Below are 14,495 nucleotides of genomic sequence, written 5' to 3' on the forward strand. Positions count from 1 at the left end.
CCTGTATTCACTCTGTTGCCTAAATGGGTTTTGTTAGTAAACTTAGATATCTATAGCTCTCTACTTCACTATGGGTCATAAGTCATTTAAACATGTAGTGCAAAGCTAGTCTCAGTGCAGACTCTAGGGATCACATCTTGCCAAACAGTGATTTTTAATTCATTTTGTGGGATGAAGGTATTTCCGGCTTCTTGTTTAGCTGAAATCTTTGTGGTAAAAGTCCTCATCCAGTATTGTGGGGATTGAAATTCCAAGACACTTACCCAGAAACCAAAAAGGATCAACAATATATTTCCAAACTAAGAAGGCATATGACTCGAGGGGAACTTGCAAGTGATGGAATTCCCATGTGCCTACTGCCCTTACCTTTCTCGGCAATGGAGTTACAAATTTGAATGATCATCTACCAGAGCTTCATGGACTTGCACATCCAACTTGCAAATCCTGGCTGTAGATATGGGGCAGCAGCAGCGGGAGAGGGAGTGAAAATTTGCTTTGTGCCTAATGATATCTAGCTTTTCATGTGTTTGGAGCTGGACTTACACAGGCAAGTAGAGAGTATTCCATCATACTCCTTATCTGCTTTGTAAATGGCAAGGCTTCAGAGAGTTAGACGATGAGTCATTCTGCACAGAATGTCCAGCCTCTGATTCCACTTATAACTCTAGTTCGTGTCTGATCCAGTTAAACGTTTTGAGAATAATGACCCCCAAAGGATGTGATGCTACAGGATTTGGGAATGGTAATATCCTTAAAGCCAAAGAGAGGTGGTTAGACTCCATTGTTGGAGATGGTCATTGCCTGGCACTTATGTGATATGAATATTACTTGCCACTTATCAACCCAAACCTGAATGTTGTCCAGAAGATAAGCTGCATGCAGAAAAGACTGCTTTTTTATTTGCGGAATAACAAATGAAACTGACCACTGTTCAGTTGTCAACAGACACCTCTTCCATATCCAATGCATTCTGCCATTTCTTGATAACGTTTGGAATGAATCCAGTCAGCTGAAGGTGTTTGCAATTGCAGTAAGTAAATGTCTTTTTTGCCATTAGTTTAATTGTCCACTACCTTGCATGACTGGATGAGCTAGGACTGCAGAGCTTTGATCTGACCCACTGGTGATGCAATTGCTTAATTCCCTTTTGTATATTGCCTCCACTGCATATATGCATGCATATATGCTAAACGTCCATACCATTTTTTATCTTTTAATAAATTTCTTATAGCTTGCCTGCAATTCATATTCTCTGATTTTAGTGATCCTTTGTGTGAAAGCTGACTGAAAGTTCATATAGATAACAGCAGCTTAGGTGAGCATTGAACCTAGGTTGCTGGAGCTGTGAGGCAGAAGTTCTATTAGTTGTGCCACAAAGCCAACACATTAGTAAACCTTCAAAAAATCCTGTGAGTTTCATTGGATTACGTCTACCCTTCACAAATCCACACTGGCTCTCTCTGTTTAGTTCATATTTATTCAAATGTTTAGTCTCTTCTCAGTCACATAACCAGTTGGAGGTGCAGTAGGCCATTTGGCCCTGGAGTCAGTTCCGTTGTACAAAAAGATCATGGCTAACCAGCTAACTCATCTAACCAATTTCCCACCCTATCCCTGGGTCTGAAATAGACTTTTGTATTATAGGGAATCAATTTCAGTCTTGAATATAGAGCTCTCTGAAAATTCAAAAGTTTCATAATCCTATGAGTGAAGAAATTCCTCTTCATCTCAATGATAATTGGCCTCCCTCTTATTCTGAGACTAAAACCACCAGTTATAAACTCTCCAGGCAGGACTAGAAGTGTCTTATCACCTGCCCAGTCAAGCTTTCTGAAATTTTGTACATTTTTCAATAAGATTGCCACTGACTCACCTAAACTCACGAAGGTAAGCCCATTCCATCCATTCCCTCTTCAAAGGACTGGATATGTATTATTTTCTCATAATAATACAACGCAGAAACAGGCTCTTCAGCCCACCGTCCGTGCTGACCATCAAATACTAATTTCCTCTAATCTCATTTTATTCTCCCCACAATCCCAACCCCCGATGCTATGACACAGCTACTCATTAGGGGTATTTTATAGTGACTAATTACCCCACCAGTGTCTTCGGGATATAGGAGGAAATCGGAGCACTTCAAGGAAATCCATGCTGTCAGAGGGAGAACATGCAAACTCTTTATAGACAGCAGCTGAGGTCAGGCTTGAATCTGGCCCACTGGAGCTGTAAGGCAGATGCTCTACTCGCTGTGCCACTGTGTAGCCCAAACAGTTCTCTCAACCAGGAACTCAATCTAGTGAACTCTTGTTGCATTCCATCTGAGGCATGTACATGTCTTCTTAGGTAAGAGATCAAAATGCTGCACATTACTCCAGGTGTTTTCTGAAGAAAGTCCACTGTTACTCCAGGAGGACTTCCCAAATCTTAATATCTTGCCTCCTTACAATAAACCCAACATGTCAGTTCCTTCCCAATTGCTTGCTGTACTCGTCTTAATTCTATATGTATACAAAAACACCCACATTCCTCCATACTGTATAAATTCCCTTTATACAGTAATTGTTTTTATATTTCTTCTATACTATTGATAATCCACTAAAGCAAAAAGTAATCCAGAAGCAGATAATCCCCCACATTATATTCCTTCTGACACTGGCCTAATATAATGAAGAAAATTTATCAATTTCCAAAGCTAGCTTGTTTACCTCTCCACAAATGCTGCCTGGTTTGTTGAGTATCTCCAGCAATTCTAACTTTGTTCATTTGATTATGAATTAAATTAAAACTATAGAGTGCATGGTGGACACTTCTCCAATTGAATTTTGTTTAATCTGTTGCCTCCTTTCTTCCCTCTTCCAGCTGAATAAGCCAAAAACAAGAGGAGACACAAGAGACTACAGATACTAGAATCTGGAGCAATAAACAATCTGCTGGAGGCACTCAGTGGGTCGAATAGCATCTGTGAGGGGAAATGAATTGTCCATTTAATATTGGTATTGAGGAGTTGCACTTTGGGAGATTAAATGTAAAGGAACAGTACACTGTTATGGCAAGGCCCTTAACAGTGTTGATGTACAGAGGGATCTTGGGGTCCAAGTCAATAGCTCCCTGAAAGTGGCCGCACAGGTTGATAGGGTGGTAAAGAAGGCATATGGCATGCTTGCCATTATTAGTCAAGGCACTGAGTTCAAGAGTCAAGAAGTTATGTTGCAGCTTTATAAAACTCTGGTTAGGCTGCATCTGGAGTACAGAAAGTCCCTGACTTACGAACGCCCGACTTACGAACACCCGTACTTACGAACCGACCTTCGTGGTCGGTCCGTAAGCGGGCCTGGCCCCTGATCCTTTAATCTGGAGCAGGTCACTATCAAGAAGGAGGAGGTGTTAGATGTCTTAGGACGCATAAGGGTTAATGAATCGCCAGGGTTGAATGAGATCTATCCCAGGTTGCTTTGGGAAGCAAGAGCAGAGATAACTGAAGCCCTGACAGAGATTTTTGCAGATTCATTAGCCACAGGTTAGGTGCCAGAACTTGAGGATAGCTAAAGGTCTTCCTTTATTTAAGAAGGGCAGCAGAGATAAGCTGGGTTTCTATAGGCTGATGAGCCTTTTGTCAGTGGTAGGGAAATTATTGAAGAAAATCGTATGGATAGGATTCATGTACATTTGGATAGGCAGGGACTGATCAGAGACAGTCAGCATGGCTTGTGCAGGGGAAATACTGCCTCGCTAATTTATATGAGTTTTTTGAGGAGGTAACTAAGAAGACTGATAAAAGCAGGGCGGTAAACTTTATCTGTGTGAACTTTAGTAAGGCATTTGACAAGGTCCCACGTGGTAGGCTGGTCCAGAAGTTTAAGACACATGGGATCCAAGGCAAGCTGGCTAATTGGTTCCAAAATTGGTTTGGTGATAGGAGGCAGAGGGTAATGGTGGAAGGATGCTTTTCTGATTGGAAATCTATGACCAGGGGTATATCTCAGGGATGAATACTGGAACCCTTGTTGTTTGTAATACACATTAATGAGTTGGATGTGAATGTAAGAGGTATGATTAGTAGATTTGCACATAACACGAAAGTTAGTGGTGTTGTGGAGAGTGAAGAAGGTTGTCTAAGGCCAGAGCATGATATAGGCCAGATGGAAAGATGGGCAGAGTGTTGGTAGATGGAACTTAATCACAACAAAAAGGTGATGCATTTTGGGAAGTCAAATAGGAGTAGGACATATATAGTAAATGGTAGGGCGCTAAGGAATGTTGGTAAACAGAGGGACCTTGGGGTTCAAGATCATAGTTCCGTGAAAGTAGTAACACAGGTAGATAGGGTGGCAAAGAAGGCATATGGCATGCTTGCTTTCATAGATTGGGGCACAGAATATAAAAGATGGGACATTATGTTGCAACTTTACAAAATATTGGTTAAACCTCGCTTTGGAGGATTGTGTGCAGTTCTGGTCGTCACAGTATAGGAAGGATATGATTGTTCTGGAGAGAGTACAGAGGAGATTCAGCAGGATGTTGCCTGGATTGGAGGACTTCATTTATGTGAGAGAATGAATGGACTGGGCTTGTTTTCCTCAGAGCAAAGGACCCTGAGGGATGACCTGATGGAGGTATATAAAATTATAAGAGGCATAGATAGGGTAGTTAGTCAGAATCCTTTTCCCATGGTAGAAGTAGCAGAAACAAGACAGCATGGGTTTAAGGTGAGAGGAAGGAGTTTTTAAAGGGGATTTGAGGGGAATTTTGTTTTTACACAGGGATTGATTGATATCTGGGACTTCCTGCCAGAGGAGGTGGTGGAGTCAAGTACAATCACTATGTTTAAGAGACATTTAGACAGGCACTCAAATAGACAAGGCATAGAAGGATATGGACCTAATGAGATTAATGTAGATAGGCAGAAAAGATCGGCATGGACATGGTGGGCTGAAGGGCCTGTTTCTGTGCTACACAACTATATAGCTCTATAAAGTCACTTTTGCCTATAATTCTGATTGGAAGTTATTATTGAATCTGCTTCCATTACCCTTTTGGGTGATTTTCACAACCAGCTGTTTAAAATAGTTTCAGTGTGATCAATATCAGGTTTTTTAAGCAACCTTTATGAAAGTGATCAACAAATTTTACATATTTAGATCCCTACTACATTAATGAGAGGCCAATATCTGTAGTTCCTAAAGTTTCCCAATTAAATTGCTCCCAGGTTTCAGAACACCTTGATGAATTGTCATTGAACAATGGGATATTAGATAGCACAATAATAAGAGGCAGTGCTAGATAACTTCAGTGGAAAAAATTGCAGGCAACAGTTCATTCTTACTTTACCTTCATGCATACTTTAGGTGTCTGCTTCCAGTCATATTTTCTGCATATTAAGATGTTTGACACCTGGAAATTAAAATCTATAGCACCATACAAGCAAAGTCAGACTAAAGCCACAGACTGAAGAATTTCGAGGTGGTGGTTAAGGTTGTAGACAGATCACAGTAGGGCAAGAGATACTCAGAATCACATGGGAGGAAAAAATAAATGGATCCAAATTTATAAAATGTGTTACGCATCTCAGAAAAGTTACAAAGATATTTCATACACAGTTAGTTACTTTGACATGGAAGCACAGATTTGTTTTTAGATTTGTGAGTAGATATTTTTTCCAAAAATATACTTCATTCAAAAATATATACAGTAAGTGCAATCAGGACATTATCTTTCTCCATGCTCATTGTACAATCAACTCAATATGTTCTCTCATGTTACCTTCTTAAATAATGCATCTGTGAAGTGCTTGCGGGGCTGTTACATGGGCCTAGTGGAGGGAGGACCCTAGACTGTAGTCATTCCCCACAGAGCCTTTGCAGTGGCTGCACCGAATTTCAGTGCGTCCCTCACCACGTACTCCCGCACTTTGGAATGTGCCACTTGGTAACATTTGCCTGCGGACATCTCCTTACGTTGAACATGTTTCAGGCAGACTAAAGTGCATCCATCACCAAGTTGATGATCTTCCAGAAGCAGTTGATGTTTGTATCATTATGTGTCCCTGGGAACATCCCATAGATCACTGAGTCCTCTGTCACACAGCTGCCCGGGTGAACCTCAACAAGGACCACTAGAGCAAAAAACAAACTGCTGGAGGAACTCAGCGGGTCAAGCAGCATCTGTGGAGGCAAAGGGATGGTCGACGATTTGGGTCGTGACCCTGCATCAGGACTGAGAATGAAAAGGGGAGATAGCCAGCATAAGGTGGTGAGGGGGAGGGATGAGACAGGTGATAGGTGGAAGCAGATGAGGTGGGGGGGTGATGGGCAGATGGAGCCAGGTGGGGGAGGGGATAGGAAGGGTAGGCCAAGGGGGAAGAATTCCAGGTAGTTAAGTGTGATGGACAGATGGAAATGGGAAAGGTGAACAAAAGACCACTGAATCCTCTCCAGATTTTCTTGGCAAAGTCACAGTCAATGAAGAGGTGGACAATCGTCTCATCCACCCCACGTCTATCTCAATGGCAACGTGCAGTGGGATTGAAGCTCCAACTGTGCATGAAGAGTCTGGTACGGAGGAGCCATCTCAATGCCAGCCAAGCAAGGTCTTCGTGTTTGTTTGTGAGTTCTGGTGATGAGACGTTCTGCCAAATGATTTTGACAGTCTGCTCAGGGAACCACCCTACAGAATCCACCATCTCCTTCTCCCACAGAGCCTCCATGATATTCCGTACTGACCACTACCTCATGGACTCGTAGTCGATGGTGGTTTTCTGCAGAAACTTTTCTACAAGAGACAAGTGATGCGGCACTGGCAACGGGGAACCTCAACATGCAGTGATACTTTGTGTTCCCAGGTTCCAGGCACAGCTTGATGCCATCACACACAAAGGTGGCGATCAGGATGAGGGCTATATTGGGTAAACTTCCCTCCCCCTTTTTTCTGGAAGCCCATACATCACAACCCCATGGACATGAACCATTCTGGATCTCTAAATAGAAAGGAGACTATCACGGAACAATGGCAGAGTGTGGGCACATTTGCAGCAGGTACAATAACGCCAGGATATCAGTACATTCTTTTATATTCCAGTGAATATAGGCCCAGGCGGCCCAATCTCTCCTCATATATCAGACCTGTTATCCTAGGGATCAGTCTGGCAAACCTTTGTTCATTCCCTCCGTGGCAAGAACATCCTTCCACAGATAGGAGACCAAAACTGCATGCAAAACGTGATGACCAGTTTCTTGCCCACCATTGAGAGGGAGCACTGCTCCCACATTCCCTATTTCCATCCATTCCGGCCAAACTTGCCCCATACACCTGCTCCTCCAAACCAGATTCCCAGCAGCCAGAGCTGACAGTGAAGGGAACAGAGGATAGTTGGGACCAGTTGTCAATATGGCCTCACTCTTGCTGTGATTGACTCAGAGAAGCACAGAGCTGAGAGCAGCATTGGAGTCCCCTACTCGGGCCCTGATGATTCAGAGACACACTTCTTCATCTTTAACTTTGCATCAATCCAGATTGACCCATCCTTCACACCCTGCCCTCACCCCCCATCACCTACCCAGCCTGTCCTCCTTCATCTGCCCACTTCCAAAGTAGGACCTGCAGCCACTGGGACAGAAAGCAGAACATGCAGCCAAGGGGACAGGAGGTGGTACACGGAACTAGTGGTCTGAGGGCAGCACACAGCAACAGGAAATAGGAAGAGGAGAAGGCCATTTGGACCTTCAGTCCTGCTCCACCACTCGACACAATTATGGCTGATTATCCACTACAGTGAGCTTTCCCCATAGCCACTGATCCCTTTAGCGTTAAGAAATACATATTGTACAATGACTTGGTCTCCGTTGCCTTCAGTAATAGAGAACTCTGGGTGAAGAAATTTCTCCTGATCTCAGTGCTAAATGACATGTCCTGTATGTTGAGGCTGTGAGCCCTGATACCAGAGTGTCCAGCCATCAGGGACATCCTCCCTTATATCTTGTCTGTCTAGCCCTGTTAGAATTTTTGTTTAGGTTTCTTTGAGATCCCCTCTCATTCTTTTATACTCCAGTGAATATAACCTAAGCTACCCAATCTCTCCTCATACGTTCGTCCTGTCGTCCTAGGAATCAGTCTGGTAAACCTTTGTTGCACTCCCTCCGTGGCAAGATCATCCTTCCTCAGATAAGGTGATCAAACTGCACGCAAAACTGCACCTGGGCCTCTCCAGGGCCCTGTATAGTTCCAGCGAGACATCCTTACTCTTGTACTCAAATCCTCTTGCAATGAAGGCCAACATAATATTTGCATTCCCATCTGCTTGGTACACCTGAACCAGGTCTTGTTGTACTTTCCTTTTTTCAAATCTATCGTCGTTTAGATAATAATTTGTTTTTAGAACCAAAGTGGATAGCCTCACACTTATTCATGTTAAACTATATCAGCCATGCCTTGTCCACTCATCCACACTGTTCAAATCACATTGTAATCTCTGCAACCTTCTCATGGCTACTCACCCCCAGCCCCCAGCACCAGCTTTGTGTCCTCTGCAAACTTAGAAACATTTAGTTCTCTCAACCAAGTCATTCACATATATATAATGAATAATAGGGGACCAAGCACTGATCCCTAAGGCACTCCACTAATCACTGTCTGCCATCGGAAGAAGACCCATTGATTCCTGAATATCAAACGACTCTCAAACCAGTGAAAATCAAAAAAAAGACTACAGATGCTGGAAATCTGAAATAAAACAGGAAATGCTGGAACTACTCAGCAGGTCAGACGGCATCTATGGAAGAGAAACAGAGTCAACATTTCAGATTGAAGAGCCTTTGTCAGAACTAGGAAGGAGACAGAAGAAGCTTGTTAAATTGCAGGAAGACTGAGGGAGGGGGATTTCTCTGACAGGATAAAACCAAAATGACCATGGGGATAAACTGTAAACATACTTATCTGGTCAGTGAGTGAATGGGAGCAGTGAGAACATGGACATAAGGCTATAGGAGTTGCAAAATACAGAGTCATAGAGTCATACAGCACAGAAACAGACCCTTCAGCCCAACTGGTCTATACCGACCAAGATGCCCATCTAAGCTAGTTCCATTTGCCTGTGTTTGGCCCATATCCATCTAAACCCTTCCTCTCCATGTACATGTCCAAGTGCCTATTAAATGTTGTTAATGTACCTGCCTCAACCATTTCCTCTGGCAGCTCATTCCATAGCAGGAACACATCCCTGGCAGGTCATACTGGACATGTCCTCTGCTTCCAGGGGTGCAAAATAAGAACTGTGCCAGTATATTACGTCCAATATCACGTGCTTTAATTTTGCATGCTAATCTCTTTAGTGGAACCCCCATCAAAAGCTTCTTGAAGTGTGAACACACCACATCCGCTGGCTCTCCCTTATCTATTCCACTAGATGCATCTTCAAAAAACTCTGGTAGATTTGTTAAACGTGATCTCCTTTTCATAAACCCATGCTGACTTTGTCCAATCCTGTTAATGCTTTCCAAATGTTCTGATATTGTGTATTTTATAACAGATTATAGCATTTTCCCCACTACTCACGTTTGGCTTATTAATCTGTAATTATTTCTTTATTATCCCCTTCCTCCTTTTTTAAGCAGTGGGGTTACATTTGCCAACTCCAACCTGTGCAAACTGCTCCAGAGTCTAAAGGATTTTGGAAGATGACAACTATTTCCAGGGTCACTTCCTCTATACTCAGGGATATAAAATATCAGGCCCTGGGGATTTGTCAGCCTTCAGCTGCATTAATTTCCCAAAAACTCTTTCTTTACTATTACCAACTTCCTTCAGTTGCTTCCTCTCTCTGGACCCTTGGTTTCCAAACATATCTGCGAGATTATCCGTGTCTCTTTTGTGAAGACAGAACCAAAGTATGTGTTCACTTGTTCTGCCATTTCTTTATTGATGATTATAATTTCTTCCACTTCTGACAATAGGGGTCCCAGAACTGTGTTCACTAATCTTTATCAATGCAGCCAGTGGGACAGAGCAGGGTATGCAGACAATGAGAGGGCTGTATCAGGGAATAAGAAAGCAGTACATGTAGCAGGGGAATAAAGAGCAAGACATCTAGATGTGGATACTGACAATTTTGTATGTAACTGGGGGGAATGAAGCAGGGTGATGGAGGGTGGTAGATGGAGCCAGGAGCATAGAGATGTGTAAATCCAGCCAGAGTGATAGTGAGCAGTACATGCAGTCAGAGGGTGAGCGAGCAGTGCAGGCAGCTAGTGGGATTGTGGACAGTAAGTGAGCTATGGGGTTAGAGCACATGCAGCAGGGGCAGCATGGCAATTACATGCAGTGGCGGAGGTGGGGAAAGGAGGGGGTGTATGGAGAGAGAGAGAGAGAAGAGAGAGAGAGAACATAGAACATTACAGCACAGTACAGGCCCTTCAGCCCACAATGTTGTGCCAACATTTTATCCTGCTCTAAGATCAATCTAACCCTTCCCTCCCACATAGCCTCCATTTTTCTATCAATCATGTGGCTATCTACGAGTCTCTCAAATATCCCTAATGTATCTGCCTCTACAACCTCTGCCAGCAGTGCATTCCATGCGCCCACCACTCTCTGTGTAAAATACTTACCTCTGATATCCCCCTTATACCTTCCTCCAATCACCTTAAAATTATGCCCCCTCGTGTTAGCCATTGTCACCCTGGGAAAAGTTTCTGACTGTCCACTCGATCTATGCCTCTTATCATCTTGTACACCTCTATCAAGTCACCTCTCATCCTCCTTCTCTCCAAAGAGAAAAGCCCTAGATCGCTCAACCTATCCTGAGAGAGAGAAGGAAAGAGAGAGAGCAGTACATGCAGCTGGGAGAGGAATAAAAACTGTAAACGATAGAAACAATCAGCAGGTCAGGCAGAGTCTTAGAAAGAGAAACAGTCAATGTTTCAGGTCCAAGACCTTTTATCAGAACTGGGAAAGAGAGAAGCAATTTAGTCTAGCAGGGAAGATGGGGGAGGGAGGGTGGTGGAACAAAGGGAATATCTCTGATAGGGTGAGACCAGATGACCTGATGTGGCAGCTTTGGGGCAGTTAAAATCGGACCAAGCTTCTTTGTCTGTGTAACGTGCTGCTATCGAAAGGTTGTAGGACATGCCCAACAGGGCAGATTGTACAAAGAACAAAATTAAAAAATAAAAGCTGAGCCAAGATGATGGCAGGTAGTTCTGATACAAACAAAAAGAAAGTGAAAACTATCTAAAGTTCAAGAAATGCCCAGATGGAAGATGAGGTGCTGTTCCTCAAGCTGGCATTGAACTGCAATGTAACAGTACTGGAGTCCACAGAGACAAAGATGGGGAATTAAAGCAGCAGGCAACTGGAAGCTCAGGGTCACCCCTGTGGACTGAACACAAGTGCTCCGCAAAGCAGTCACCCACTCTGTGATTGGTTTCTCCAATGTAGAGGAGACCACATTGTAAATGCAGTGCACTAGATTGGAAGAAGTGTAAATAAATCGAAGCTTCACCTAGAAACAATGTTTGGGTCAGTGGATGGTGGGAAGGGAAGAGGTGAAAGGACAGGTTTTACACCTCCTGCAGTTTCATGGGTAAGTGCCGTAAGGTGGTGAGTAGTTGGTGGCGACGAAAGAGTGGACAAGGGAGTCACAGGTCGAGTGATCCCTTTGAAAGGCTGAAAGGGAAAGGAAGGGGAATATGTGCCTGGTGGTGAAATCTTCATGGAGCTGGCAGAAATTGCAAAGGATAATCCATTGAATACAGAGGCTGGTGGGTGGAAGGTGAGAACAAGGAGAGCTCTCTCCTTGCTCTGTCCAGTAGGAGAAGGGATGAAGCAGAGGTGTGAGAAATAAATGAGATGCAGTCAAATGCTCCATCCACTATGGTAAAGGGGAGACCATGTTTCAGGAAGAAGCAGACATTTCAGAGGCACTTGTATGGAATGTCACATCATTGGAGTAAAGGTGACAGAGACAGAGTAGGACTGAAACAAAGATTGTTCCATGTATCCCCCAAAGAGCACAGCCTACAGCCAGAGGGATGGACAGCAGTACATGCAGACTTTTGTTTATATTCATTCAAAGGATGTGGGCTTTGCAGGCTGAGCCAGCATTTAATTGCCCATCCCTAGTTGCCCTTGAGAAGATGGTGGTGAGCTGCCTTCTTGAACCGCTGCAGTCCTTGAGGTGTGGGCAAACCCACAATGCTGTTAGGGAGAGAGTTCCGGGATTTTGACCCAGTGACAGTGAAGGAACAGCGATATAGTTCCAAGTCAGGATGGTGTGTGGCTTGGACAGCAACTCCCAGGTGGTGGTGTTCCCATGCTTCTGCTGCCTTTGTCCTTCTAGCTGGTAGAGGTTGTGGGTTTGGAAGGTGCTGTCCAAGGAGTCTTTGTGAGTTGCTGTAGTACATCCTGTAGATGGTACAAACTGCTGCTATGTGCATCAGTGGTGGAGTGAATGAATGGTAGTGGATGGGATGCCTATCAAGTGAGAAACAGAATCAGAATCAGGTTTATTATCACTGACATATGTCGTGAAATTTGTTGTTTTGCAGCAGCAGTACAGTACACGACATAAAGACATAAAAATTAATGTAAGTTACAAAAATAAGTAAATAGTGCAAAAGAGGAATAATGAGGTAGTGTTCACGGGTTTGTGGACCATTCAGAAATCTGATGGCAGAGGGGAAGAAGCTGTTCCTAAAAGGTCGAGTGTGGGTCTTCAGGCTCCCGTGACTCCTCCCTGATGGTGGTAATGTGAAGAGGGCATGTCCTGGGTCGCGAAGGTCCTTAATGATGAATGCTGCCTTCTTGAGGCACTGCCTCTTGAAGATGTCCTCGATGGCGGGGAGGGTTGTGCCTGTGATGGAGCTGGCTGAGTCTACAAGCCTCTGCAACCTCTCTCAATCCTGCACATTGGAGCCTCCATACAAGGCAGTGATGCAACCAGTCAGAATGCTCTCCACTGTAGATCTGCAGAAATTTGCAAGAGTCTTTGTTGACATACCAAATCTACTCAAACTCCTAATGAAGTAGAGCAGCTGGCATGCCTTCTTCGTGATTGCCTCAATGTGTTGGGCCCAGGATAGATCCTCTGAGGTGAGCTACCACGTCCTGTATGGTGACCAGCTACTTAAGTGTTGTTGAAGCTGTACTCATCCAGGCAAGTGGAAAGTATTCCATCACATTCTGGACTTGAGCCTTGTAGATGATGGACAGGCTTTGGGGAGTTGGGAGGTGAGTTACTTGCCACAGGATTCCTAGCCTCTGACCTGCTCTTATGCCACATTTTGTGTATAACTGACTACTCCAGTTCAGTTTCTGGTCAATGGTAATCCCCAGGATATTGATAGTGGGGGATTCAGTGATGGTGAATGAGAGGAGGTGATAGCTGGCTTTTCCCTTGTTGGATATAGTCATTGCCTAGCACTTCTGTGATGTGAATGGGATTATTGAAAGGAATATTCAGCCAGGGAAACAGAGAGCAGTACATGCACCAGGGACTCAGAGTTGTCCATTCAGCCTTTTGGATAGAATGGTGTAGCTACAGCCACGGAAATAAACAGCAGTACATACAGCCCAGAGAATAGACAGCCGTACATGGAGACAGACTCCATAAAGCCTGTTGATAGAGAGCAGTATAAGCAGCTGGGGGACAGAGCACAGAACATTTAGCTAGGACTACACTATTAAATGCAGGCAAAGGGAATAGAAAGCAATGCATGTAGCCAATGAGGAGAGAGTAGTTCATTCAGCTAGGGCGATAAAGAATAGTAAATAAAGTGAGGTGGACAGATAGCAGTGCATTCACCCAGAGAGATAGGAGCAGTTTCTATATGTAAGGGGACAGATAGCAGTGCATGCAGACAAGCAGATAAAGTCCATTACATGTAGCCACTGCAGTATGTATTACCAGGCTTATACACAGGGGTATAAAGAGCAGGCCCTTCAGCAGGGGTTAGAGATTAGTATATGATCAGATCCAATAAATGACCTACATTCCAAAGTTTTGAAAGAGGTGGCTATTGAGATACTCTGGATATCATTTTCCAAATTTCTAGAGATTCTAGCATGGTTCCTGCCAATTACATGGAAACACTATTTCAGAAAGGAGGGAGAGAGAAAACAGGTAACCATTGACTTGATAACCTGACATTGGTGGTTGCCAAAATGCTGGAATCTATCGAGCATATGGTGTCCAAGACACTTGGAAAATAATGATATAACTAAGCAGAGCTGACATGGATCCATGAAAGAGAAATCACATTTGATGAATCTATTGAAGTTCTTTAAGTGGATAAAAACATAAGAAATAGGAACAGAATGGGCCCTTTGGTCCTTCAAGCCTGCTTTGCCATTCATCAAAGCCATGCTGATCTCCCACCTCGGTGTCATTTTTCCAAAATTCCTTGATTCCCTTAATTCCCAGAAATCTATCAGTCTTTCTTTTGAATTGACAAAATGACTAAGTTTCCGCAGCCATTCAGAGGGGAGAATTCCAAAGGTTCAAC

This window comes from Pristis pectinata, chromosome 9 (assembly GCF_009764475.1).
Source record: "Pristis pectinata isolate sPriPec2 chromosome 9, sPriPec2.1.pri, whole genome shotgun sequence".
NCBI classification, from domain to species: Eukaryota; Metazoa; Chordata; class Chondrichthyes; order Rhinopristiformes; family Pristidae; genus Pristis; species Pristis pectinata.